Below are 27,907 nucleotides of genomic sequence, written 5' to 3' on the forward strand. Positions count from 1 at the left end.
CAAACATACAGACAGACAGCCAAGATACAAACAAAAATTAAAAAAAGCGATTTTCGGTTTCAGGATGGTTAATTATACATGTTAACACCTATTATTTTTTAGAAAATCGAAAATCACCAGAAAAATTTTGGCTACAGATTTATTATTAGTATAGATGAAATCTATAATTATACTAATATTTTATTACCGGGTGTTATTATTTATTATTATTAGCGTTGCCGATCGATCGAAGTATGAAATCGAGTTACGATTTGAATTTAATCGATTAATATTTAGATTAATCGAGTTTTGATTTATTTGAAAAAAGTTTTAATTTACTGTAATACTCAATTATTGTTCAATTTAATTTGCGTTTGGTGAGAAGCATAAGTATAAAATGTAGCATATATACAGCATATATATACATACACACATATACATATATATATATATATATATATATATATATATATATATATATTCTGCAGTGCTTGGGAAAAGTGACATGAGTCAGTTTCCACAAACCTTTTATGATAATTTATTGACAACTTACACTGATTTAACTTATGTCGATTTGATTTTTTTCTGTATGAATTATTGTAACGGGAGAAATACTTATATATTTTTTTCCAAGCGAGAAGATGTTCCGTAAGTTGTCAATAAATTATCGAAAAAGGTTTGTGAAAACTGATTTATGTCACTTTTTCCGAGCACTGCAGAATTTAAGGTGTCAATTCTCCAGGAATTTTTCAGGCAGACACATAACAAATTATGCAGATTAATCTAGTTAATACTGCTCAATCCATAATTTTAAACATGTGAGTGCATTCACATGCTCCGAATTAAGTTCTGCTCTACGTTTAGTAACAATGTTTCCTGCATTACTAAACACGAATTTTTTTCTGTTGAGCACTTCTCCAGGATCGTTCAATTTAATTCCAAACGTTTTACCGTGATGGTAGTGAAGCGTGGACTGTGAAGAAGAAAGATGTCAGTTTTTTAGTAGGTTATTTTACGACGCTGTATCAACAGATTAGGTTATTTAGCGTATGAATGAGATGAAGGTGATAATGCCGGTGAAATGAGTCCGGGGTCCAACACCGAAAGTTACCCAGCATTTGCTCATATTGGGTTGAGGGAAAACCCCGGTAAAAACCTCAACCAGGTAACTTTCCTCGACCGGGAATAGAACTCGAATCACCTGGTTTCACGGCTAGACGCGCTAACCGTTACTCCACAGGTGTGGACTAGGTGTCAGTAGAATAACAGCAAGTGAGATGAGGTTCATGAGAGCAACAGCTGGATATACTCGCTGGGATCATAAAAAATGAGGACATAATGCAAGAACTTCAAATAGAACCCATCATGCAGTTCATCAGCAAATACCAACTTCAGTGGAAGGGTTATCTCGAACGAATGGATCGATGCATAATTCCAAAAGCACTGTTTCATTACCATCCGCATGGCAAAAGATCTCTGGGTCGTCCGAAGAAGAAATGGACTGAAAATTCTAGTTTGAGACCGTAACAGGCCACTCGGCCTAATACTTGTTAGGAAGACAAAAACTACGACGACGTTTTACCGAGTTTACTTCTCAATTTCTCATAGGCCTATGACATAATGCTCTTTTCACTTTTTTTCGCAGACCACAAAAATCTGATTTGTTCTTCTTTGGCAAACTAAACACACAAGTTTCATCTAGAAACCGCAACAGAACAGCAGACTAGCCCCTATTGTAATCGGGTTACAAAATTTTAGAAAGAGAAGAAGATAGTTACTCTCTCACTTGCACACAGCGTAGTAGATTTTTAAGTTATTTTACGACGCTTTATCAAAATTTTAAGTTATTTAGCGTCTGAATGAGGTGAAGGTAATAAATGCCGGTGAAATGAGTCCAGGGTCCAGCACCGAATGTTATCCAGCATTTAATCATATCGAAATGAAGAAAAACCCCGGAAAAAATTTCAACCAGTTAATTTATCCTAACAGGGAATCGAACACGGGCCACCTGGTTTCGCGGCCAGACGCGCTAACCGTTACTCCACAGGTGTGGATTACACACAGTGTAGCCATGGCTAAGAGATGAGGGGGCGAATTCAAATAAAAGTATGTATTTCATATGCTAAAAAGACGAGCTGACAAACGTAATAAGTTTTTCGAACCGTTTCAACTCTCAATAGGGGTAGAACAGGTGGCTGTCCTCATATCTTAATCTCTTTTTGAAGTGATTGTGCAAAGATTTTCCTTATGCTATTTACTTTGCAGTTACAAAAGGTAACAGTATTATTGTGTTTGAAGTAAGTAATTTCTGAGAGACGAATATTGTCGTAATTTTTACTATGAGTGTGCATTCACAAAATAATAATTAATATCGTACAACCGGTTAATTTTAATGAACTTGATTATTTGACTAAATATTTTGATCGATTAATCTTACAACAGAAATTTATCGATTAGTCGAAGTGTTGTTCTGAACATCTTCAGCGAGTATGTGCCAGTTTCGATGGGCAGACTGTACTATACCAAGTCGCAATATATTTATTACAGCTCCCCATGCCTTTCCCTGTTTAATATTATATTAATAACACACAGTGAAAGGATTGAATATCAACTAGTGACTAGTTGACTAGTTGGCCGGGATCCGACGGAATAAGCGCCGTCTTAAATCACGAAGTCATTTACGCATATCATATATATATGTATTATTTTAATGTACCGAAGTACATATGATATTTCCATGCAGATATTCTGCGTCATCATACGATGAAAGAGTAATGGAACGGAGAAAAATTCTTTCCGGCACCGGGATTTGAACCCGGGTCACTCATAACGAGTGCACCTCAGCACATGTGTGGACTTCAGTCCTACGTTCATAGACATCTATGACGTAGTGCAGAGGGCGGCCACTAGAGGGAACATAAACTGAGACGATTATGTCCGACGCCGGGGTGGGTATACGGTGTGGCTTAGTGGATAAAGCATCAGCACGTAGAGCTGAAAACCCGGGTTCAAATCCCGGTTCGGAGAGAATTTTTCTCCATTCCATTACTCTTTCATCGTATGATGACGCAGAATATCTGCATCGAAATATCATATGTACTTCGGTACATTAAAATAATATATGTATTCTCATAGTTATAAAACAAAAGGTATGAATTCTTTAAGATTGTTTGAACCAAAATGCAACACTGTTACAGTATTTAATCACTGTAGTAATTTAGGCCCGAGAATATATAACAAATATAAGTTTAAATATCCTAAGCTTGTCAATTATAATAGTTCTAGTATTCAATTTAAAAAGTTATGTACGGTATGGATTTTATAAAAATTTAAATTTATATATTCTAATTGCATAGTAGACATAAGACAAATTGTATTGTATACTTATTAATTTCAATTTAGGAATCCGCCCGTGAGCACGAGTTCTACTCTTTCAGGGGCGAGCTAAAGTTTTTCTGTATATATTATATTTTATGTTACAATTATTAGCAAAATAAATAAATAAATAAATTTGTTCGTATTGGGCTGAGGGAAAACCCCGGTAAAACCTAAACGAGGCAATTTTCCCCGACCGGGATTCGAACCCGGGCCGCCTGGTTTCGCGGCCAGACGCGCTGACCGTTACTCTACAGGTGTGGACACCAGATTTGGTCACCGCTGTATTAGTACAATGAGATATCTACTGACCCAACTTTGGACCTTATATTGGTATGTGGCCCCCAACATTATAGTCTGAAGCAGTGCTACAGACATGTGGCTCCTACAACGAAATTCCCTTGGGCAGCACGGTATATTCGCTCGGTATGGTACGCATGTGGTATACATTACAACTCCCACTTCTACAATACCAACGACAAAGATTAATGAACGTTCCAAAACAAGGTGTCAGGAATTTTGACAATCTCTCCGTCTCCTTCGCTTGGAGTTTCAGCCGCGAAGCAACCAACAAACATTCGTTGCTGCCGCTAGAAGAACGATAACGAACACAAGACACCACACTACCGCAGAAGCACCGCGATCTGACGTGCCGCCTCCTTCAACCGCGAGCAATGTTCATTCGTTGCTAATATCACAGTCGAGAACAGGGACATCATTTTATTTTTACTAACATTTTTAATATTAACCTCTCTATACCTTTAGAGAACCGGAAACACCGCTTGCTCCCCCCTCCAAGACTGGAGTCCGATGATACTGGCGTAAAACACAAATCACTCTACTAGGTATAGGATGGAAGAAAAGTAGTTCATCCATTTACGTAAACTAGGAAATATCGCGAATTTGAGTTTCATAATTTTCATTAGGTTTTTCTTTAATGAAAGTACAGTACTGTATTAAGAATAAGTGTTTTTACTCACGAAGTGAGTTATCCATGCGAACGTATTCATTATGCGGTGTATATTATACTGTCTACAGCACATAAGCGTACAACATAGAGAAAGAAGTTAAATTGAAAAATAATCATAATATTAATATTTAAACACAATTTTGAAAATGGTGGCCGTTCATTTCGATACAGGCTTCAGTTCTTTTGTGCATATTATTGAACTATAGACTACTGCATCTAATTCCAATTGCCAGTTTCGTCCTTCGTACTAGTAACTCATGTTGAAATAATTCTGTACCTACTCTACGTAGTGTTAATTCAATCTTCACTTCTGCCCGACCCGAAAATATAAAATTACTCAGACATGCTATCTACTGTCCGTCCAAGTGGTTATGCCGCAGGATCGTAGAAAGGGAGGAAATCACGTGACAGTTAATTACTTAACGAGGCCCTTTTATTTAAGTTAAATTAAACAGCTGTATAATATTACGTAAACGCCCAATTCTTAAGAGAAATTAATGTTTTCAGAGAAGAGCTAAGGCAGCCCAGCTTTTACAGAGGGACGAGCAGAAGCAGATGGGGGAAATCGGGATGCGACGTAGGCAAACGGACAGTACCTGTACGAAAATATGATTCAATATTGAAAGCTCTTTCGTCACTGGAAAACACGAACATATTTCTGGAACGTACTATACTCAGTAACTCAGTACTGCTTACTATCTGCTGTCTTGGCTCTGTGTGGAGTTGGAACTTCATTAGTAGAAGGGGTGGAAGTGAAGTACATTCAAAAACTCAGGTACAATAAAAATTGAAGTAAAAATAAAATGATGTCCCTGTATATAAGCCACGAAGCTCAATACGTAGTAAATATGGGCTATTCCATATAAAATCGATCAGTAAAAAACCTCGAATTTTTTCATACTCTAATTTTTTCCCTATTTATACAAGGTGCTGAGGAGAGTGCATTTTCAAAAATATACTATCGAAAGTCAAACGGTTTTCGTATTATTGAGCGACAAATTTTGCGTATATTATAAAAAGAAGCCTTTTTCAGCGCTCAGAACTCTGGAACCATTTACTGCAGAATATTGAACGGGAGGTCATTTTGAAGCTGTCATTTGGTAGGTTATGTTAAGCCGTAATACTTATTTTTATTGTACACAGAGAGACAGATAATCAGATTTTACTTACCTTTAGGCTTTTTGCTTATTTGTAAGAATGTAAAAACAAATTGAGAAAAAAACTTTGCATTATTAAGAGGGATTCGGCATTGTTTGCTTAGTGGCTCGGCAATAAGTTTCGAGGGTATTAAATAAATTATTTTCACACGCCTAGACTTGAACGGCGCAGTACCGCCGCAGTGGCCGAGAGCTGAAGATAAGTGAGCGTTGGGCGTCATTTTACTCCTGTGTTTATGAAAAATTGTGATAAAGCTAACCCAGCTATGCGCTACTAGACGAAACATCACGTTTGTGTTCTGGTCTTGCTTATCTCGGCTAGCTCCCGTCTCACAGTCAGCTGGTTAGTTCACGCGCGTACTATTTATTTTCTTTATTTGATATTTTCAATACCTTCTTATCAACATACCATCAGTAAAAAAATGTGTGTTTATTTGTACTTTCAATGCGAAATCTAACTATATATTTTTAGAAGTATTTTTTCGGTGGCAAAGCCGTCTTAAAGAGGAAAAATCTAAATATCTCCATATACATAAAAAGTAAGAAAATCTGTTTATATATCAATATAAACTTTAATTTCTCAGCATAAAAATAAACCATGATTTTGATCATTGGGTGAAAGGGTTTCGGAGCTATAACAGCTTAAAGTTGCTAATTTTATGAAAATATGATAAATTTAAATATTTTTTTAATTTACACACTATGAAGTTCTGATGCCTCAAACTTTGCACAAAGCATTGTATCACAGTTCTCTACGTACAAAAAAAAGTTTCATTGTATTTAGAAATTGTAAGGTCAATTTTTTCTATATTTCGGTCGATTTGAGATGTAATAGCTCATATGCATCCATAGACGGTTGCTAACCACTAGGATCGCTACTATCGCCTCATTACAGACAATGAGAAATAATACCGGCACAGTCTATTGTTCCTAGGACTCTCACAACTCAAGCTTCGTGATTGTATAATTATACTAGACTGTGCTAATATTAATATAGTGCGTGGTAGAGTTTCACTTCCCATAATAAATGCAAAGTCTAAAGATTTGCATTATCCTCCGAAACAGTCGTCTTGTATGCAATAGCTAAAATGCAGCTTTAATTTTCGTGGAAGTTTACTGTCGTTTGTTCGAATTCCGCTAAGACAGGGTTGTTTATTCACTGTCAACAATATGAAGTTTTAGAATAAATATAGCGTTGTGTTGGTCCCAAGAAACAAGCGTTTCGCACGTGTCCTTCTGGCACTTCTCGGAATATTTCAAGGCATAAATAAACTACAAATCCGAACGTAAGACAAAAAAAATAAACATCGTGAATACAGTACATTGTTTTAAAAAAAGCATCCAATATTCTGAGAGGCAGAAGTAACACCTATTCATCAAAACAACACAAAAAGTCTATTAAACTTGTGTCTTAAAATTATTATCTTCCGAAATACAAGTATTTGTTCAACATTATAGGAGATATGATTTTCATTTTAAAAATGAGCATTCAGTATTCTCAGAGGTGGTAGTAATAATCAAAACAAGACAAGAAGGTCTAATAAATAAGGATCCTAAACTTTTTTTTTTCCAGTGGTTATTTTACGACGCTTTATCAACTGCTATGATTATCTAGCGTCTGAATTAGATGGCGTTTTTTTTTAGTCAACTGTCTGAAGACAGGTCTGAACCTGACAAGTGACACTAAGAAGACCCCACTTACGAGGCAATTAGGCCAGGGGATAATGGGGTAGGGTGGCCAGTTCCTCTCCCCCTCCACTGCATACATCGTCGATTAGCCACATATTAGACTAATCAGACTTCAGATGCATACAAACAATAATTGTTCTTCCTCCCATACATATCGTCAACCGAGATGTACTGCCTGATAATAATAGATCTACTTGGAGGATTTAGTGAAGATTGTTTTCAGGATATGGGAGGAGTGATAGTAGGAGGAAGAAGAATAACGAGTGTTAGATGTTCTGATGATATGACGATATAAGTAGAAGAGGCGATGATACTAAGAGATATGCTACTGAAGCTGAGTGACAGCAGTGAGCAGTAAGGAATGAAGATAAATGCAAACAAGACGAAGACATGGTCATAGGAAGAAAAGAAGATAAACTTGCGAATCATAAATGAGGCTGTAGAACAAGTGGAAAGCTTCAAATACTTGGGGTGTACTAGAAGCAGTAACATGAGCTGCTGCCAAGAAGTAAAAAGGAGAATAGCAATGGCAAAGAAAGCTTTCAATAGAAAAAGGAGCATCTTCTGCGGATCTCTGGAGTAAGAACTAAGAGACTAGTGAAGTGCTTTGTGTGGAGTGTATCAATGTACGGGGCAGAAACATGGACATTACGACGAAGTGAAGAGAAGCGAATAGAAGCATTTGAAATGTTGATATGGAGAAGGAAGTAGCGAGTGAATTGGACAGAGTAAGAAGCGAAGCTGTGTTGGAAATAGTGGATGAAGAAAGATTTATGCTGAAACTGATAGAAAGAAGAAAAGGAATTGGCTGGGTCACTGGCTCAGAAAAAAATTCCTTCTGAAGAATGCAGTGGGGGGAGGAATAGTGAACGGAAGAAGAGATATGGAGAAGGATGTAGCGAGTGAATTGGACAGAGTAAGAAGCGAAGCTGTGTTGGAAATAGTGGATGAAGAAAGATTTATGCTGAAACTGATAGAAAGAAGAAAAGGAATTGGCTGGGTCACTGGCTCAGAAAAAAATTCCTTCTGAAGAATGCAGTGGGAGGAATAGTGAACGGAAGAAGAGTTCGGGTCAGAAGAAGATATCAGATGACAGACGACATTAAGATATACGGATCATATGCAGAGACAAAGATCTAAAACTCAGCGGATACTGTATTTTCATTAAATCATGTTTCCGATGAAATGATTTCAGAAGTTAAACTTCTTGGTATTACATTAGACTCAAAGCTTACTTGGACGCGTAACATTGCGATTGTGTGCAAAAGATTATCTCGTGTACTTTATCTTTTGTGTAAATTAAAAGCTCTTATTTCTAGTATATATTTGAAACAAGCCTATTATACATTCTTCCAAAGTGTATTTCATTATGGTATTTGTTTGTGGGTAACGGTGCTAACGTTTAATAGTGTCCTAATCTTGCAGAAAAAATCATTACGTATTATTACTAATTCATCTTTTAATGGTCATTGTCCACCTTTATTTCGTAATACTATTATTCTTACTGTAATTAATCAATATATTTATGACTGTTTAGCGTACACTAAATCCTCCAAGTAGATCTATTATTATCAGGCAGTGAAGTGCTTTGTGTGGAGTGTAGCATTGTATGGGGCAGAAACATGGGCACTACGACGAATTGAAGAAAAACGAATAGAATAATTTGAAATGTCGATATGGAGAAAGATGGAGCGTGTGAAATGGACAGACAGAATAAGAAACGAAAGAGTGGATGAAGAAAGAATGATGCTGAAACTGATAAGAAAGAGGAAAAGGATTGGCTGGGTCACAGGTTGAGAAGAAATTACGTACTGAAGGATGTACTGGAATAAATGGTGAACGGGAAAAGAAGCTATCAGATGATAGATGACATTAAGATATATATTGATCATATGAGCAGACAAAGAGGAAGGTAGAAAATAGGAAGGACTGAAGAATGCTGGGTTAGCAACTGCTTTATGAACTGCTATGTTTATCTAGCGTCTGAATGAGATCCTAGATCATATATGTAACAGATAGGTCGGCCTTATAGGCTTTGACGTTAACAACTTTTGTCAGGTTTACTACACTGCCATCTACTTCTTACAAAAAGAGTCACGTCATAATTCCCATTTCAATTGCATTAGCGACTGTACTGCCATCTCGTGTTCGTTTACGGCGGACGGGTGGCGATCCTGGCGGTTGTTCTCTTCAAAGTGTTACCGATTTTAAAATAGCGATGAGTTATCTGTTACATATATGATCTAGGATGAGATGAAGGTGTTTCTTTTTTTTGGCAACTATCCGAAGACAGGTCTGAATATGACAGGTGATACTAACAAGACACCACTTATGAGGCAACCAGGCCAGGAGATAATGGGGTACGGTGGCCAGTTCCTTCCCCCCCACTGCATACATCGTCGAAGGATGAAGAAAGAATTATGCTGAAATTAATCAGACAGAGGAAAAGGGATTGGCTGGGTCACTGGTTGAGAAGAAACTGCCTACTGAAGGACGCACTGGAAGAAATGGTGATCGGTAAAAGAAGATATCAGGTGATAGACGACATTAAGATATATATTGATCATATGAGGAGACAAAGAGGAAGGTAGAAAATAGGAAAGACTGGTGAATGCTGGGTTTGCAATGAAAGTATTTCCCTTGGGCAAGAACATTATGAATGAATGAATGAATGCCAGAATATCAATCAGAGGCAATGAAGGTGATAATGCCGGCGAAATGAGATTCTTCTTTCATAAATATCTGTCACACTTTAAGACTATGAGTTCTTCGTCTCTCCTATAAAATTTCATTCTTGGACATAATATAGTTTGGAACGATGCTCCTCTTAGAAATAAGTAAAGTCGTGAAACAAGGAATTAAGAATCTGAGGAAAATCAAATATGCAGTAAAATTTAGAAAAGAATAAGGAACGGAAACCCATAACTAGAATAGAATGTTCTGTTTTAAAACTACTTACCGGTAAAGCAGTATCCGGATATAAATTGGTAATGGTCTGGTATATTCTATTTTAGTATTCAGTGCTTAAATGAAAGAGAATTAATACAGAAACACCACCGTCTACTAAGTACTTAAAAACCTACTTACCAAAAGTATCCGCGTAGAATTATTAAATTAAAATAGCATGGGCGTGAAACCCTTATTTGCGGTCACTCATATAACACACATCTGAACTCCCGAATGGAAATTTAAATAGAACAGAGATGGTCGTTTGTTAGTCCCGAGAGACCTTAGAAAAGGACAATGTTGTGTACACTGAAGCAGCCTGTGTGTTCTTCCACTAGTATCATTGGATTACATTAACCTGAATGGCCTCTGGCTGTACTGAAGTTAAGTTAACAGAATAAACAATCCTATTTTCAGAACTCAGGAGGGAGGGGCGATGGAGGGGGGAGAGAAACGGAGAGGGAAATGAACTACACGAAGCAAGCCTGATACAAATAACATGAAATTATAATCAACGACTACGAAGCCATTCATGTGTTAGAATGCCTCAAAGCTCCAGCCTGGAATACGATTCCACATAAACAGGAAAATATTACAGAACTCTTAGAAACAGTTTCTCGTATTAATAAATGCCAGTGGGGAATTATATTACGTCTTTACCTGGATGCATACACTTAATCTTAACGATTTTAAGCACGCCGCTTCAGGCCTTGAACAAAATAGGTCTATTCAGAATAAATTTTAAGAATTAATTTCATGTCTTACACGTCTGAGGTGACGCGTCAACCATATAGGGTGAACCGTGTGTAATGCCATTAATTTCAGTGGGTTTTCTTTGAGATATTTCAGACAAAATGGTTTAAGAGAAGACCTCGGGGGTAAATAATATTAACCCACATTTATAAAGTTGAGACACCTGAGGAATTGTATTTTCAAAAAATATCTACTATTATTTACTTACTTACTGGCTTTTAAGGAACCCGGAGGTTCATTGCCGCCCTCACATAAGCCCACCATAGGTCCCTATCCTGAGCAAGATCAATCCAGTCTCTATCATCATATCTCACCTCCCTCAGATCCATTTTAATAGCTGTGAATATATTCAATAAGCAGTCGCGGACAGCCGATGACGGGTGGTCCTCCAGCTTGGGGGTTGGGCGAAGGGCTAACAACCCACCACCGTAAAAAAACAGCTTGTTACGAAACCTTCAAATAAGCCTCGGAATGGGACTGATTCTCTGGCACGACCACTGGGAGCAACAGTAACAAATATAAATGATACTCGGGAGGAAATTAAACACAGAATAAATATGGGAAATGCCTGTCATTATTCGGTTGAAAAGCTTTTATCATCCAGTCTGCTGTCAAAAATTCTGAAAATTTGAATTTATAAAACAGTTATATTACCGGTTGTTCTATATGGTTGTGAAACTTGAACTGTCACTTTGAGAGAGGAACAGAGATTAAGGGTGTTTGAGAATAAGGTTCTTAGGAAAATATTTGGGGCCAAGAGGGATGAAGTTACAGGAGAATGGAGAAAGTTACACAACGCAGAATTGCACGCATTGTATTCTTCACCTGACATAATTAGGAACATTAAATCCAGACGTTTGAGATGGGCAGGGCATGTAGCACTTATGGGCGAATCCAGAAACGCCGGAGGAGAAAAGACCTTTGGGGAGGCCGAGATGTAGATGGGAAGAAAATATATACTACTTCAAGTTTTAATATTAGAATGTTACTGCTTAATATAATTTTACATATGACTCTCTTTTACAATATTATTCATAAAAACTCGCATATGATCATTAAACTACTGACATTGTAACATATTCAGCATTAGATGTGCCTATATGAATGAGGATTATAACTTTACTGCTTACATGAAATAATGGTACAAATAGTGGACAACTATTAAAACAAACAAAATACATTACAGTGTCACTGTATTAAGAAGTACGACGATCGTATAGTGGTAGATAATACATACCAGTATCGTCGTTCATTTTATGAAACCTTTTATTTATGACAGTACAACATATAATTTATCAGGAGAATGAAAAAAATAATTAAAAATCAATAGGCCTACATAAGAATATGAAGTGATTCGATAAAAAACGTTGGTGAGTACGATGAACATGATTGATTTCATCGAGGATAAGTATACGCCTAATGATATTTAATTAACTTTTTCTTCCTCCTGAAAATTATTTTCCTCCTCTGTCACATACGAGGTTTCATAAAGTAAGCCACGATATTATGGAACTTAGAAGTTGATGAGGAATTAAATTAAATGAATGGACATAAATGATGAATAAGAGGGAGGGTATGCAATAATGTGAAGGGTCAGCGGAACCGAATATGTTGTGAAACAAACCATATCCAAATTCTATCCATAATTATCTTAATGTCGTCTATCAACTGATACTGGTATCTTCTTCTGTCACGAACTCTTCTCCCGTTCATCATTCCTTACAGTGCATCCTTCAGCAGTCAATTTCTTCTTAGCCGGTAATGGAGCCAATTTCTTAACCCTTGTATGATATTTCCTCCAAAACTACGTAATCCTTGTCTGAGGTCGTTTATGACATCAACATAGTTATACATTTTTACAAACATCATGCATGCAAATAATAGATTAAATATAAAAATTCATGATTTCTTATTGTTTTTGTTATCTTTTTTTAGTATTTTATTGTCTTACTAGCTGTACCCGTGCGCCCCGCTGCAATTATTACAAATAAATATAAAGTAATTACATAATTAAAATAGAACATAGGGTCCAGGAAACATTCGTGTTTGATAGAAGAATAAATCGTTTAATATGCTACTTAATTTAAATCCTATTTAAATAATTAAAATGCTATCATTTTGGTACAGAGACCACTCACTTGGTGCAAAGATAATTCGTTTAACATTTTTGTAAATTAGTCTTGAATGCATCATTTAATAAATCACTCCAAATTAATAGAGTTGATTGTGTACGAAGATCATTTTTATGTTAACCTTACTGTGCATCTTTTTTCTTGTTAAGTTTATTTTATTCACGCCTTAACATCTGTGGTCATGTCGCGTGTTTAGAATGTGTGGGTATATCAGCAGGCCGTTTTTACTCTTGTTGAGTTCCTGTTTCTATTGTGTGTTGTAGATGGCTTGTGTTCATGTAACTGATTATAGACTTTGATTAATGTTTTTGGTATTGATAATTGAGGCGGCGATGAATAATGGCATGTATCTTTCCAATCCGGCATTTGCCTTTATGACTAAGGGAAATCATATAAAACCCCAGTCAGATTAGTCGACCACGGGGTTTGAACCCGGGACCCCCGAATGCGTGTCTCAAATGCTACCGTCTGAGCCAACTCGCTCGGTTGTATATCATTGTTTATGCAAATAAAAAATGAGGTACCGTACATAAATATTATTTTAAGAAACACAGGAAACGAATATGGGTAAATTATGAGCGCAGGAACGCCATTTTATGATACCTTTTAAAATAACTCAGCTCCAGTGATCTCTATGGTAAAATGAGTGTATAAAATTAGAGTATTTTATGTGGACCATAGAAGTTGCGGAACAACGACACTATAATCTGAGGCGGCGGTGGAAATGTATTATATTGTTATTTTAAAACTTTTGTATATCCTTAAATATCAGTCCTATCAAAATTTTTCCCAGGATAAAACTTATCGGAAATCATTTTTAAAGAAACTTTTGTTGTGTAATATTTTTCACAAAAATCAATAATAAGCTAGATATTTCGGTTTATTTAATTCAGGCCCCCTTATAACCCCCCTTTTAAATAACGTATTTTGAATGCCATATAGCCTAAAATCTAAGTTGCAACGAACTTAATTTATATTCCAATTTTCATCGAAATCCGGTCAGCCATTATCGCTTGAAAGGTAACAAATATCCAGACAGACAGACGGACTTAAATATCAGCCCTATCAAAATTTTGCCTGGAATAAAACGTATCGGAAATCATTTTTAAAGAAACGTTTGTTATGTAACATTTTTCACAAAAATCAATAATAAGCGAGATATTTCGGTTTCTTTAATTCAGGCCACCTTATAACCCCCCTTTTAAATAAAGTATTTTGAATGCCATATAGCCTAAAATCTAAGTTCCAATGAACTTAATTTATGTTCCAATTTTCATGGTAATCCGTTCAGCCATTATCGCGTGAAAAGGTAACAAACATCCAGACAGACAGACAGACACACATACATACAAACAAAAATTTCAGAAAAGCGATTTTCGGTTTCAGGGTGGATAATTATATATGTAAGGACCAATTATTTTTGGAAAATCGAAAATTACCAGAAAAATTTCGGCTACAGATTTATTATTAGTATAGATATAGATATTATATTATGTTGTATTATATTATATTATATTATATTATATTATATTATATTATATTATATTATATTATATTATATTATATTATATATTATATTATATTATATTATATATCAGAAGTTACTGTAATAACATTATAGCATTATGTCCATCTAGAGAAACTACACTTTCCAATGGTGTAATAATAATTAATTATACAAATCGGTTAATTTAGTTTCCGATATTACTTCATACAAACACAGAAACACTCTCTGTAGGCTATCTTTCATAGCTTTCGATTGTTGCTGTCCAAGGCCCCTTATAGTCGAAGTCATTTGGTTTTTATTTCATTATACGCCCTTAGATGGCAGTTATTTTAATTTTAAAACTCATTTATCTCATTAAATATCAGTCCTATCAAAATTATTCATGGAATAAAACTTATCGCAAATTAGTTTTAAATAAACGTTTGTTATGTAACATTTTTCACAAAAATCAATAATAAGCGAGATATTTCGATTTATTTAATTCAGGCCCCCTTATAACCCCCCTTTTAAATAATATATTTTGAATGTCATATAGCCTAAAATCTAAGTTACAACGAACATAATTTATATCCCAATTTTCATCGAAATCCGTTCATCCATTATCACGTGAAAAGGTAACAAACATACATACAGGCAGACTTACATACAAACAAATATTTAAAAGAAGCTATTTTCGGTTTCAAGGTGGTTAATTATATATGTTAGGACCAATTATTTTTGGAAAATCGAAAATTACCAGAAAAATTTCGGCTACAGATTTATTATTAGTATAGATTTTGTTTATTTAGTAGCTGAAAGCACCCAGTGTTGCCCGGGTTGTCCTTTTTGTTTCTTTTTAGAAATTAAACTGGTTGTTAAACTTTTTGGAAACCTCAGAAACTCAACTACAGACAACCAAAACTAATTATCTTTTCTAAGCATTCCTCCTCCATAAAGATGAATCTATACATAGCGTCACTTACATGGATTAATGAACGTCTTACCCAAATGCCTGAAAAGATTAACTCAAATTAAAACAGCTGTAGATCAGGCAACAAAAGAAGAAAGAAAACATTTCATCACGTGCCTTATGTTCAAAGGTTTTTAATTTGTATGTATATATTTATTTATTTATTATAGCGTGGCTTAGGTTTGGTTTCTTATTGTTTAGTTATTTATTATAAGAAAGGAACAACTGGATAATACCCACGGCAGAGCAATGTCGATAGTCGACTTTACTCGATGGCCACTAGTCACCGGGCCGTACCCAGCCGTGTCAAACAGAAGACAATCGAAATGGTGGTAGTAAAATTCGCGACTATATTCTTAAATAAATCACTCTATTAGTCAAGTGTAAGCTTTATGCCGTACAACGACAATGTTTTGAATGCACTAAAAGAAAATGCTGTCCACGCCTGTGGAGTAACGGTCAGCGCGTCTGGCCGCGAAACCAAGTGGCCCGGGTTCGAATCCCGATTGGGGCAAGCTATCTGGTTGAGGTTTTTCCCGGGGTTTTCCCTCAACCCAATACGAGCAAATGCTGGGTAACATTCGGTGCTGGACTCCGGACTCATTTCACCGGCATTATCACCTTCATTTCATTCAGACGCTAAATAACCTAGATGTTGAAAAAGCGTCGTAAATAACCCAATTAAAAAATGCTTATGTAGTAAGATCTTGAAGTAGGTTATGACAACGAAATAAAGAGGAAAAAGGTGTGATTCACGGAATATCATTTAAATAACAGAAAGTAAATTTCCGGTTAATGCTCACCGAAGCATTAAGTACATAATTATGACCGCGTTGCAGTTTTATTTGTGGCCTAGAGAAAATACCTAGCCTTTTACGAAAAAAAAAAAAAAAAAAAAAAACTTTTAGGGGCCATGAAATTATTCACCGCTTTAATTATATTACCGTGTAGCAATATTACGAAATAAAAACTGTAATAAATGCCATGACCGACTAGAAACATCGATACCGAAGAGATAAATCCATTTGGCTTTGATGAAACAAAAGAAAATGCGAGAGAGATTTTAGTTCGAGATAAAATGGACACACAATTTTGATGACCATACAGTTAGTAACTGGAGATCGCTTGTAAGATCTGTCTTAATATTCTATGTAGAAATATCGTCCAAGCAAATTGGTGGTGCAGGGAAAAATCATTGCAATAGATAAGAGTAACAGTGGTGCTATCTATCAGTAATGTTCAGAAAGAGTAGGTAGAGAGAAAAAGAAACAAATTTCTCCTTCTAACGACACCACAGACCAAAATCATGTTCTTATGTTGGCAACATTGTGTATGTAGTTAAATTTGTTGGTTAACGTAACGGCACAGTTAAAAGCTACCGTGGTAATTCACCAGTATAGCGTAAAAATATTAATTCTTATAATGCTGGTAAATTACCGCTTTATCTAATCGGATTGTAGTTAATGCATAACCATTATGATCAGAATATACCCCAAACAGTGTTCAAGGTTTAATATGCATTTATACTATGAATATAAACCGTGCCATCATGTTCAGAAATGCTAGAAATGTGTTCAAGTTAATTTAAGGGGAGACTCCACTGAAAATCATGAAAATTTTCCTAAATATATTTATTGGCTATTTCACTTATTAGAATTTATATTTTCATACCCCAAATGGATTTAATTCAAATCTGATTATAAATATGTTCATTATTTTTTTTTAAATTAAAGCTGTAAGGGGACGTGGCATTTAAAGAGATGTCGAAATTATTTTTTCATCAAACAATTCTTTCTTACAAATTTCTGATTACAAATTTAGTAACTTTCTGTTCTAAAGTTGGCTCCCTGAAGTTATTAGATAAATGTAGTAGAGGAGAATTTTAACAGTTATGTGTTACTTAAATATCCATTTTATTTTGAAATCCATTTTTCCGTAAGTTTATTTTTATTGATTCAACAGCAACTTTTTTATGCCAGATATTAATCAATCTGTATGAAATTTTTACTGCAAGTATTTATGAGTTAGCTGCATGTGTCTATGCATTTATTTTGTAAGAAATGCTGATAGTTTATTTTATTAATTTTTCTTTCAATGAATTATAGGAAAAATAACATTTTCAGAATTTCAAAACAATTTTTGAAAGTGAATAAATGAGATATTTCATCAATTGAATGCATATAAATGTTTCTCTTTGTCTTGTGAATGTAATCGAAAAAAAAGAAGCTTAAAAATTGAGATCTTCTACAAAAAACTAGAGTTTGAAAATATTTCTAAAAAATATATATCAAACAATTAAGTCAATCAAATGCCGAAAACATTTCGGAGTTCAAAATTGGGATTTTATTAGTCCTTTACATAATAAACATGCTGTCAAAATTTAGTTGAAAAAAAATGATTAGGAAAAAAGTTTTCGTTTTTAGTAGAGTGTCCCCTTAAACCGTCCTGGTCTCTTTTTACATGCTTGTCACAGAAATCCGAGCCCTTATTTCTCGCCATCATTGTAATATAACATACACATGAAACACTCTAAAATTGCAAAGAAATCACTGTAATGTTCTGTGAGTGACAAAGCTTCACTTCAAACTCATTTTTATTCAAAGTGGACGAGGCTTTTTCCTTCACTGTTTGAACTCTTCCACAACAGCGTAATTTACCGCAGGTCAAAGAGGGTATATATCTTCTGTAAAGGGTCTAAACGAAATGGTATACTAAGAGAGAGGCTACTAAGAAGATGAACACATAAACAAGCTCAATCCCTAGTTAGACCTTACGTTGTAGCACTTTGCATAGAAATCTTGTAGCCGCATTTCCCCGTTATTACATATGGAGCAATGTCCAAGCGTACCGGGGGCAGCATTTCATCTGTTATGAAATTTAACGTTCCATCTCCTCTGCAGTAATACAGTAGAACGTTTCCGCAGAAATTACTGCAAATTCGAAGCTTATACCCTGTAGGAAGGGGAAACTAACAAGCAACAAACCTGTTCATTAACCTCTAGCTCTTTCCAGTTACGTAGGATGCCGTCTTTCTTTATGCACTGTATATTCACCTTGTTAGACATCAGCTGTTACATATAATTTTTTAAGGGGAGAGGACGGTATTTTTTTAACTTTTTTTCCTACTTCGTGTAAAATATTAATTGTTTGTATGTAGAGAGCTCATGGCTATAGCAACTCAAATAAATGTAAATATTTTGAAAAAAAAATTACTTGGGGGCCAGATTTGAAAAAGATGTACCCAATGCAGAATTATACTAAAACCGATATATCTAAGACATTTTTAAAGATAAATTCAAACAGTTCATTACAATTTACTTGAAAAAAGCATGATCTATAAACTGTCTGTAACAGAATTTTAATACTAGTTCCTACATTTGTAAAATAAACAATTAAAATTTAATAACACTTATTTATTTTCTTTCTTGCAAACAGACAGACTTATTTTTAAAATTAAATCAATTAGGAAAGTTCTGTTACCCGAGAAACGTTTCCTAGTAGTCTAGAGAATGTATATTCTAAATTTCATGCATATATGTTCAATAGTTCAGAAATTATATCGATTTTTCTCTGGCAATGTAGCAAAAAAAAAATAAAGTTCCAGGAACAGCAATCATGGGGGGTGTGATTTAAAAATCCAGAGCGCAGGAAGTTTAAAAATGGCGTCTCAACATCCGATAAGAGCATAGATACCCACAAAATGTTATACAATGTATTCCACACACGTTACAGAGTATTTAAAAAAAAAATTTGGTTTTGAAAAAGAAAAATAAAGTTCCGGAAACAACAATCAAAGGGCGATGTGGTTTAAAAATCCAGAGCGCAGGAAGTTTAAAAATGCCGTCTCAACATCCGATAAAGGCACAAATACCCACAAAATGTTATACAATGTATTCCACACACGTTACAGAGTATTTACAAAAAATTTGGTTTTGAAAAAAAATAAAGTTCCGGAAACAACAATCAAAGGGCGATGTGGTTTAAAAATCCAGAGCGCAGGAAGTTTAAAAATGGCGTCCCAACATCCAATAAGAGCATAGATACAAACAAAATGTTATACAATGTATTCCACACACGTTACAGAGTATTTACAAAAAATTTGGTTTTGAAAAAGAAAAATAAAGTTCCGGAAACAACAATCAAAGGGCGATGTGGTTTAAAAATCCAGAGCGCAGGAAGTTTAAAAATGGCGTCTCAACATCCGATAAGAGCATAGATACACACAAAATGTTATACAATGTATTCCACACACGTTACAGAGTATTTAAAAAATCTGGTTTTGAAAAAGAAAAATAAAGTTCCGGAAATAACAATCAAAGGGCGATGTGGTTTAAAAATCCAGAGCGCAGGAAGTTTAAAAATGGCGTCTCAACATCCGATAAGAGCATAGATACCCAAAAAATGTTATACAATGTATTCCACACACGTTACAGAGCATTTAAAAAAAATTGGTTTTGAAAAAGAACAATAAAGTTCCGGAAACAACAATCAAAGGGCGATGTGGTTTAAAAATCCAGAGCGCAGGAAGTTTAAAAATGCCGTCTCAACATCCGATAAAGGCACAAATACCCACAAAATGTTAGACAATGCACTCCACACATATAGCCTATCAGAGAGTATTTTAACCAACAAATTTTATTTTTTGAAAATATACTCATTTTTCACAAAATAATACCATCCTCTCCCCTTAAAACAATTATCAATACCATCTTCTGAAATTCAAAAAATCATCTCGCAATTTTTAAAAATTCCCTGCAGATTATAACATTTCATTTATACCATTCAGAAGGTCTTAATTAAGGATATGCTAATTTAAAATAAAATCTTTTATTTATAAGTATAATTTTAAGGTCATCTTCTAAGATTTTAGTCCACACCTGTGGAGTAACGGTCAGCGCGTCTGGCCGCGAAACCAGGTGGCCCGGGTTCGAATCCGGTCGGGGCAAGTTACCTGGTTGAGGTTTTTTCCGGAGTTTTCCCTCAACCCAATACGAGCAAATGCTGGGTAACTTTCGGTGCTGGATCCTGGACTCATTTCACCGGCAGTATCACCTTCATTTCATTCAGACGCTAAATAACCTAGATGTTGATACAGCGTCGTAAAATAAATCAATAAAATAAATAACATTCTAAGATTTTATTTTATAATTGATAATAAATGGTGCTTAATTATTACATTTTATTTTTATAACGATATTCGTATTTAATTAATCATATTTATTTGCTATTAATTTCCGGATCCTCGTCACTCTTAATTAAGGCCGGACGATTTATTTCTCTCCTAATTATTTTTGTCCTCTCTGCTATGTCTGAACACTAAACATCCTATCTGGTCCTTAAAAGAAATGTAATTGGGAATCACTATCACAGATAAATAAATAAATATTTCTTCACAAAATACCTACAATTTAGAAGTACATTAAGATGTTATGAATCTATTATTTCTCTTATAAATTAAATTATTTAAATATATTTTACAACTTCAGGTAACGTTATCTTTTGTCTGGAACACTCATGTCAATTGATGCCCATAGGCGCAAGTGCGCGCTCTAGAACTCAGGAGAGTCTGAGCGCTTTACAGCGGAAAGGAAAGAGACAGACGAAAGACGTAGTATATGCCGCTTGGTCGAGATATATTCAGGGATGGCCAGCACTGATTCAATAGATAAAGGAAGAGAACTTATTAAAACTGTACCCATGTTAATGTTTAGATTTGTCTGAGAAGTATAAGTGCATTATAGGAATGTAAATTTTAATTTGAATGCTAATTTTTTACAAGTTTGTCTTTTACTCAAAAGTAATATTTTCTCTACTTTTTATAGAAAAGTGAAATTTTCAGATATGTTTATTTAGTAGCCTTACAGGTACTGAGGCGATGTTTTCGTAAATCTAATATATGTATCGTAAATACCTGAAGACAGTGTATTGAAAATTTTGAAAATATTCGCATGGAAAATGTTTGTAAGGAAATGAATAAAACAAAGCAACTACTGTTACATCATAAACAAAAGATATGTGCCCATGTGTTGTGAAGACGTCAGCTCTATAGCTTCAGAAGATTTCGAGAAAATAATTTAGTATTCTGATGATAGGAAGTTGCGCACCAATATCACCTTAAAAGCATAATGCGACAAGAGTTTTGTTATGTAATATTAGTTACACTTAAAACATATACAACACCTACGTAACTTAACTTTGTGTTATAGCATTGTTTTGATTAGTTTATTGATAGCTTTTGTAAGGCTAAAGATATCATCAATATAAATCCCAGCTTATCATGTCATACTCAATCTCTTTTTTTGAGATATGACCTTCTTTATGAATGATGTGTTTCATTCACTTAGTACAGTATAGTTGTACTATGGAATGTATTTGAATATTTCTTCTTAACTCTTTAGTATGTTATTAACATTTAAAACACAACTGCAATATTAAGAAATTTGTGTAAGTACTTTTTTTTCAGACAATATACGTAATATCAAACAGGAAGAAGCCATATAAAAACAACGACATAAAATTTCTCGTTTCGTTTGAAGTTTGTGCACCACTGTTTTTTAAATGCAACGGGCTGCTTATTCATATACATAACCCTTCCTCACTCAATATCTAGCGCTTGATGGTCAGAAAAATGCACTTGCTTTGCTGGTCTAGAACAAAGATTTGCTTCTTTTATTCAGTTACATTGCTTTGAAATTTCGTATTCGAGTTCTTAATTTCAAAAGCCTATTTCGATAAGCACTATGTTTGAGGTTAAGTTTCAACTTTTGCAAATTCCGTGATCTCGATTTGTAAACCCGTTTAGAATACAGACCTTTGTTGTTGTCTATGTAATAGATTGAAATGGAACGAAATTGACTGTCGATTAAACCCTCGCAGTAACTTAAAAAGAAGTGATAAAGAAGCAACTACAAAGGCAGTAATGGTCCTCGGTGTACGAAGTGTCCAAGACATGGCTTTTAACGTTGTGTTGAACTCACGGTCGGGTGTTGTGATACCTCTCCAGACTTGGATGTTTGCTGGCAATAATATGTCCTATTCTGTTTCAAATGGAAGCCCGACGTCGTGTAGAAAGGACGTCACGGCGATTCAATTATGTGTTCGCCTGCAAGAAAGCCGTTAGGGGTAGGTGAAGTCAAAACGTAAGTTTAGAATAAGGTGTAATTTCGGAAGAAGGAGAACATTCGAAAGCAATGGCACAGATTGTGAAGGCCACTGTGATTAGCGATTGCATTTGTGAACATCATGATCACCACCACCACCACCACCACCACCACCACCACCACCACCACCACCACCACCACCACCACCACCACAGTTTATCAACGCAATATCTCAGCACTGGTTGAGATAGATCAAGAACCATAATTCTTGCATACAAGAAGAATTGAAGGGTTCAGAACCATAGTGGGACAAGCGCCATTTATTAAAAACGAAGAAAGCTAGGGTTAAAGGTAAGTGGATGCCATAGTTTAATGAAGATTGACATACCATAGTTTGACTGTGTATACTTTATATTACTTGTTATATGTTTATTTATTTTTTTATATTATTGGGTTATTTCACGACGCTGTAACAACATCTAGGTTATTTAGCGTCTGAATGAAATGAAGATGATACTGCCGGTGAAATGAGTCCGGGGTCCAGCACCGAAAGTTACCCAGCATTTGCTCGTATTGGGTTGAGGGAAAACTCCGGAAAAAACCTCAACCAGGTAACTTGCCCCGACCGGATTCGAACCCGGGCCACCTGGTTTCGCTGCCAGACGCGATGACCGTTACTCCACAGTTGTGGGCTGTTATGATGTTACCATTGAATTATGGTAATAACTTCATTTAAAATCCTTGTTTTCTACGGTTTTAGTAGATGGCGTTTGGCCCACTATGGTTCTGAACTCTTCAATTTCATTATTATTATTATTATTATTATTATTATTATTATTATTATTATTATTATTATCATCATCATCATCAACGGTATCACTATATTTGTCTCCTCAGTCATGCATGGATCATTTATCTGATCCTTTCTCACTTTTCTAAGAATTATGAAACTTTGGAAATCACAAGTAGTGGAACTCAGACCATAGGCTATAAGAGTGATGTCAAAGCAAGCGCTTATTTCTGACCTTGACGTCGTGCGCGGGCATCAAGCGCTAAGTATGGAAGGAGGAAGGGTTGTGCATATGATTAAATAGTCTGTTGGATTAAGAAAACTGTGGTGCAAAAACTTCAAACATAACTTGAAATTTTGTCTCGTTATTTTTATATGGCTCCTTCCTGTTTGATATTATCTATATTATCTGTAAAACAAAAGTACTAATACCAATTTCTTAATATTGCACTTGTGTTTTAAATGTTAATAACATGATAAAAAGTTAAGAAGGAATATTCACATAAATTCCATAGTAGTACAACTATACTGTACTAAATGGACGAAACACATCATTCATAAAGAAAGTGATATCCCAAAAAAAGAGTTTGAGTATGACATGATAAGTAGGAATTGATATTGGTGATATCTTTAGCCTTATAAAAGTAATCAATAAATTAATCTAAATAATGTTGCAGTACAAAGCAAAGTTACCTATGTGCTATATATGTTTTAAGTGTAACTAATATTCCATAACATAACTCTTATCGCAGTATGCTTTTAAGGTGATATTGGTGAGCAACTTCCTGTCATCAGAATATTGAATTATTTTCTCGAAATGTACTGAAGCTGACATTTTTACAACGTATGGGCACGTATCTTTTCCTTATGATGTAACTGTAGTTGCTTTGTTAATTCATTTCCTTACAAACAATTTCCATGCTAATATTTTCAAAATGTTCAATACACTATCTTCAGTAATACGTATTTACGGTATATTACATTTACGAAAACATTCTGTAAGACTACTAAATAAATAGGCATATATCTGAAAATTTCACTTTCTATAAAAAAAAAAAAAGTTGAGAAAATATTTATTTCGAACAAAAAAATCAAACTTGTTAAAAATGAGCATTAAAATTAAAACTTTAATTCTTATAATGCACTTATACTTCTCAGACAAACCTAAAAATTACCATGGATACAGTTTTAATAAGTTCTCTTCCCTTTATCTATTGAATCAGTGCTGGCGATCCCTGAATATAGCTCGACCAAGCGGCATATACTACTTCTTTCGGATGTCTCTTTCCTTTCCGCTGTAAAGCGCTCAGGATCTCCTGAGCTCTAAAGCGCTCCTGCTCCTATGGGCATCAATTGCCATGACTGGGCTATAACAACGCATTAGACAAACAAAATAAGGCAAGGATGCACACCTACTGTGTGAAGAAAGCATTCAGGTGTATCTGTGAGATGCTGAACAAAACGTCTTACGTCATTCTTATATTCGCAGAGCGCATGTAACATCAAACCTACCAACCTACGAGAGATGAAGTACGATATATGGGGATTTTGTAGGAGACATCCTGTGGCAATAAAACGAAATTATAGTACTATACACAATAGCTTTCCTATTATCTCTAAATCTCGAAGTAGTGAGCTAATTGTGGACAATTACCGAATTATGTAAGAAAGTTGTTATAGGCCTACAAGTTACAAAAGAATCTTGGAAATTCGCTAAATCCACGTGACGTTAGAAGACTGGACGGCATCTGCAGGAAAGCAAGACAGAAGGCCGGGTTACACTATATTCACTGGGAGCTCATGTGGGGAACGGCATCAGTAGATGTGCACTTACGGTACAGTTGTCGATTGAATAATATATTTCAATTTCAAAACTTTTATTCTTGAATATACTTCGCAACATAATTAATAATTGCCTTAGCATCGCTTTTCGAAGGTGTGCCAGCGAACTAGCCATATTATCCATTCTTAAAATTTAACTGAAATGTAATTATAAATAAGGAAATATTAAGTATACAAAAAGAGATGATACATTCTCACCACTTAGGTTTCAACATGAAAAAGAAAATTTTAATCAAATCGGAGAAAATTAATACTTACGAAAAAAAAAAAAAAAAGATTCAAAGTGAAGACGTGCAAAGGAAATGGGTAATTAAAAATACTGAAGAGATATTAAGATGGACAAGGAGTTAATTAACACAAAATACAGTCACTTTAACTATAGCAACTTAGCTGCTCTACGTAGAATATTCATAATACTTATCTGAGGTCTTTTTTGACCCCAAGAATATTTGTTGTGAATAATTACGATATTTTATAATTTAATACGGATATTAAGAGGAAGGTATAAAATAGGAAAGATTGGAGAATGCTGTGTTTGCGTTTAAAGACCTGTCCATGGGCAGAACACTTATGTATGTACGTATGTAATGCATTTTCAATATTATATGAGGAATTATTCACTATGTTTATTATTTATTTCTTATTGCTTATTGTTGGCAGCTGTTTTCGACATTTTCTTTTAGTCACTGAAAATGCAGTACACATTAAATCAATGGCCTTTCCCTGTGAAGAAATATTATATTACTAATTCAATTACAGCTAATCAAAGGGCGTACCACAGAGAATTTGGTGTTCGTAATCCCTCCCAAAGAAACACAATACTGGGACTGGTAAACAAATTGGAAACAACTGGATATCTGGTGAGGCCTGCATCGGACGTTTTCGCTCGAGCGCCAAGCAGTTCATAGCATAATCCGATAGGTAGCGCACATGCATGATGAGTAAAATTGTCACGAGCGATAAATCCTCGAACGGTATAAGCCGAGCGTTAGACATTCGTTCTTGTTACAGTGATGAAGTGTGTAGTAACATCATAGATGTTTATCATTTCAAAACTTTGCAATGTTTAACTAACCTGTGCATAGTACAACTACGAAAATTGCTTTAAAATGTAATATAAATGTTGTAGGTAAATTTCCCCCCCCCTCACAGGAGTGATTTTGTTTTTGCCACATCTGATAGATGTTATTGGATGTAAATGTAATTATTTATAATAATCACGATAATGCAAGAACTGTATCAAGTTTTCTAGTAATAATAATAATAATAATAATAATAATAATAATAATAATAATAATAATAATAATCTCTAACAATTAGTGTATCAATATTTGCGTCTGTAACAGTTGTGCAGCATGATTATTCGTTTTATTATATTTTCTGTGACGTTATCTCTGTACTAATATTGTTATTCATCTACTGCTATATCAATAATATTTTGTAAAACGTTTCTACATTGTCGCAGTATATAGGCGGAACACTATGTATGGACATATCATATTATATATGTGGTAAATCAAATATCGAATAATGATTAATTAGCAATAATAACTGTATATCGAAGTTTTTCATACTATTTTACTTATAACTTCATATTACTGTTTTGGTATGTTCCATTGACTGTTCCATTAAACGTTTGTCATAAACGCAGAAAATAAAGCCTTATTTTTACCGTGTGAGCAAAACATATGTGTATCTTATCTGTCGCCTTCCATACAATATAAGACATGTCGGTGAGATGGCCTTGTACTGTGCTTCTATTTATTACGAGCGTATCAAGACCGATCGTATCTCACTCGAGGGTGCGCCACTCGACCGAGTTCAAGCGAGCGATTTAACTCCAATGCAGCACTCTGCTGGTGAGTGAACGAGACAAGCATCGTAATCCATAATTGTAAACATCTGCGAATCTCGTGACAGGGAATAAAAACTCCTGCTTAATTTGACATTAAAAACGCGTCATTAAGTGAATTTCCAGCCGAATAAATAAAAGCATTTCAAATTTTTATATTATAGAGTTTAGTAATCTCCCAGAAATACTTTCCATTTGAGGTATAACAAATTCTGGCTAGCATCATTCGTTTTGAAATAAAGAAAGAAAGAAATGTGTTGGTTCTATATAAATCAGTCTGTATAATATTGTTATGTTCAAATATCACTTCAAACAACTGAATTGCCTATGATAATCATTGTGCTGCAGTCCAGAAATGTGTAAATGACAGATGCCGTGAGATATGTGGAAGAATAATATTGTTCAAGTATAAATATATCAATTCGCAGAAGTCTCAATTATAATTAAAGAAAATAAGAAAAATACCCTTGACAAGATTAATTATGGATTAATATGACATGCCACACAAGATTAAGAAAGGTATTGTTCACTTGACGATATAGTAAGAAATACTGTATCATATTTCAGATTTGCTCCAGTCCCAGTCTTGTGATATAGAACGAACTTGTTCTGTATACAAATAGTTTTTTTTTCTGAATATAGAAGGACTATTTGTTTTCATAAACTGAAAATGTAATTTATTAACTTTGTAACAATTCTAGAGACTATGTAGGCCTATTTTATTTGTTTCTTTTACACAAATGCATAGATTATTTTGTATTGAAAATTACGAAGGTTCTAATTGACAATGTCTTCTTATACGGGGACATCATTTTATTTTTACTAACATGTTTAATATTAACTTGCCTATGCCTCTGGATCAACGC

General features: G+C 34.7%; 1 protein-coding gene across 9 annotated transcripts in view; it reads right to left on the reverse strand.

Annotated features, from left to right (window-relative positions):
• sand (sandman) overlaps positions 1-27,907 on the reverse strand; it is a 1,680,707-nt gene that overhangs the window by 516,091 nt on the left and 1,136,709 nt on the right. Inside the window, exon 1 of one of the 9 annotated variants that reach the window (XM_069842974.1) lies at positions 10,258-10,431. The exons of the other annotated variants lie outside the window; for them this stretch is intronic. The gene's annotated coding sequence lies outside the window, so the exon portion shown is untranslated. Of the gene's footprint in view, positions 1-10,257; positions 10,432-27,907 lie in introns of those variants that run through there. 9 annotated transcript variants of the gene reach the window in all.

Source organism: Periplaneta americana, chromosome 13 (genome assembly GCF_040183065.1).
Source record: "Periplaneta americana isolate PAMFEO1 chromosome 13, P.americana_PAMFEO1_priV1, whole genome shotgun sequence".
Classification (NCBI taxonomy): Eukaryota; Metazoa; Arthropoda; class Insecta; order Blattodea; family Blattidae; genus Periplaneta; species Periplaneta americana.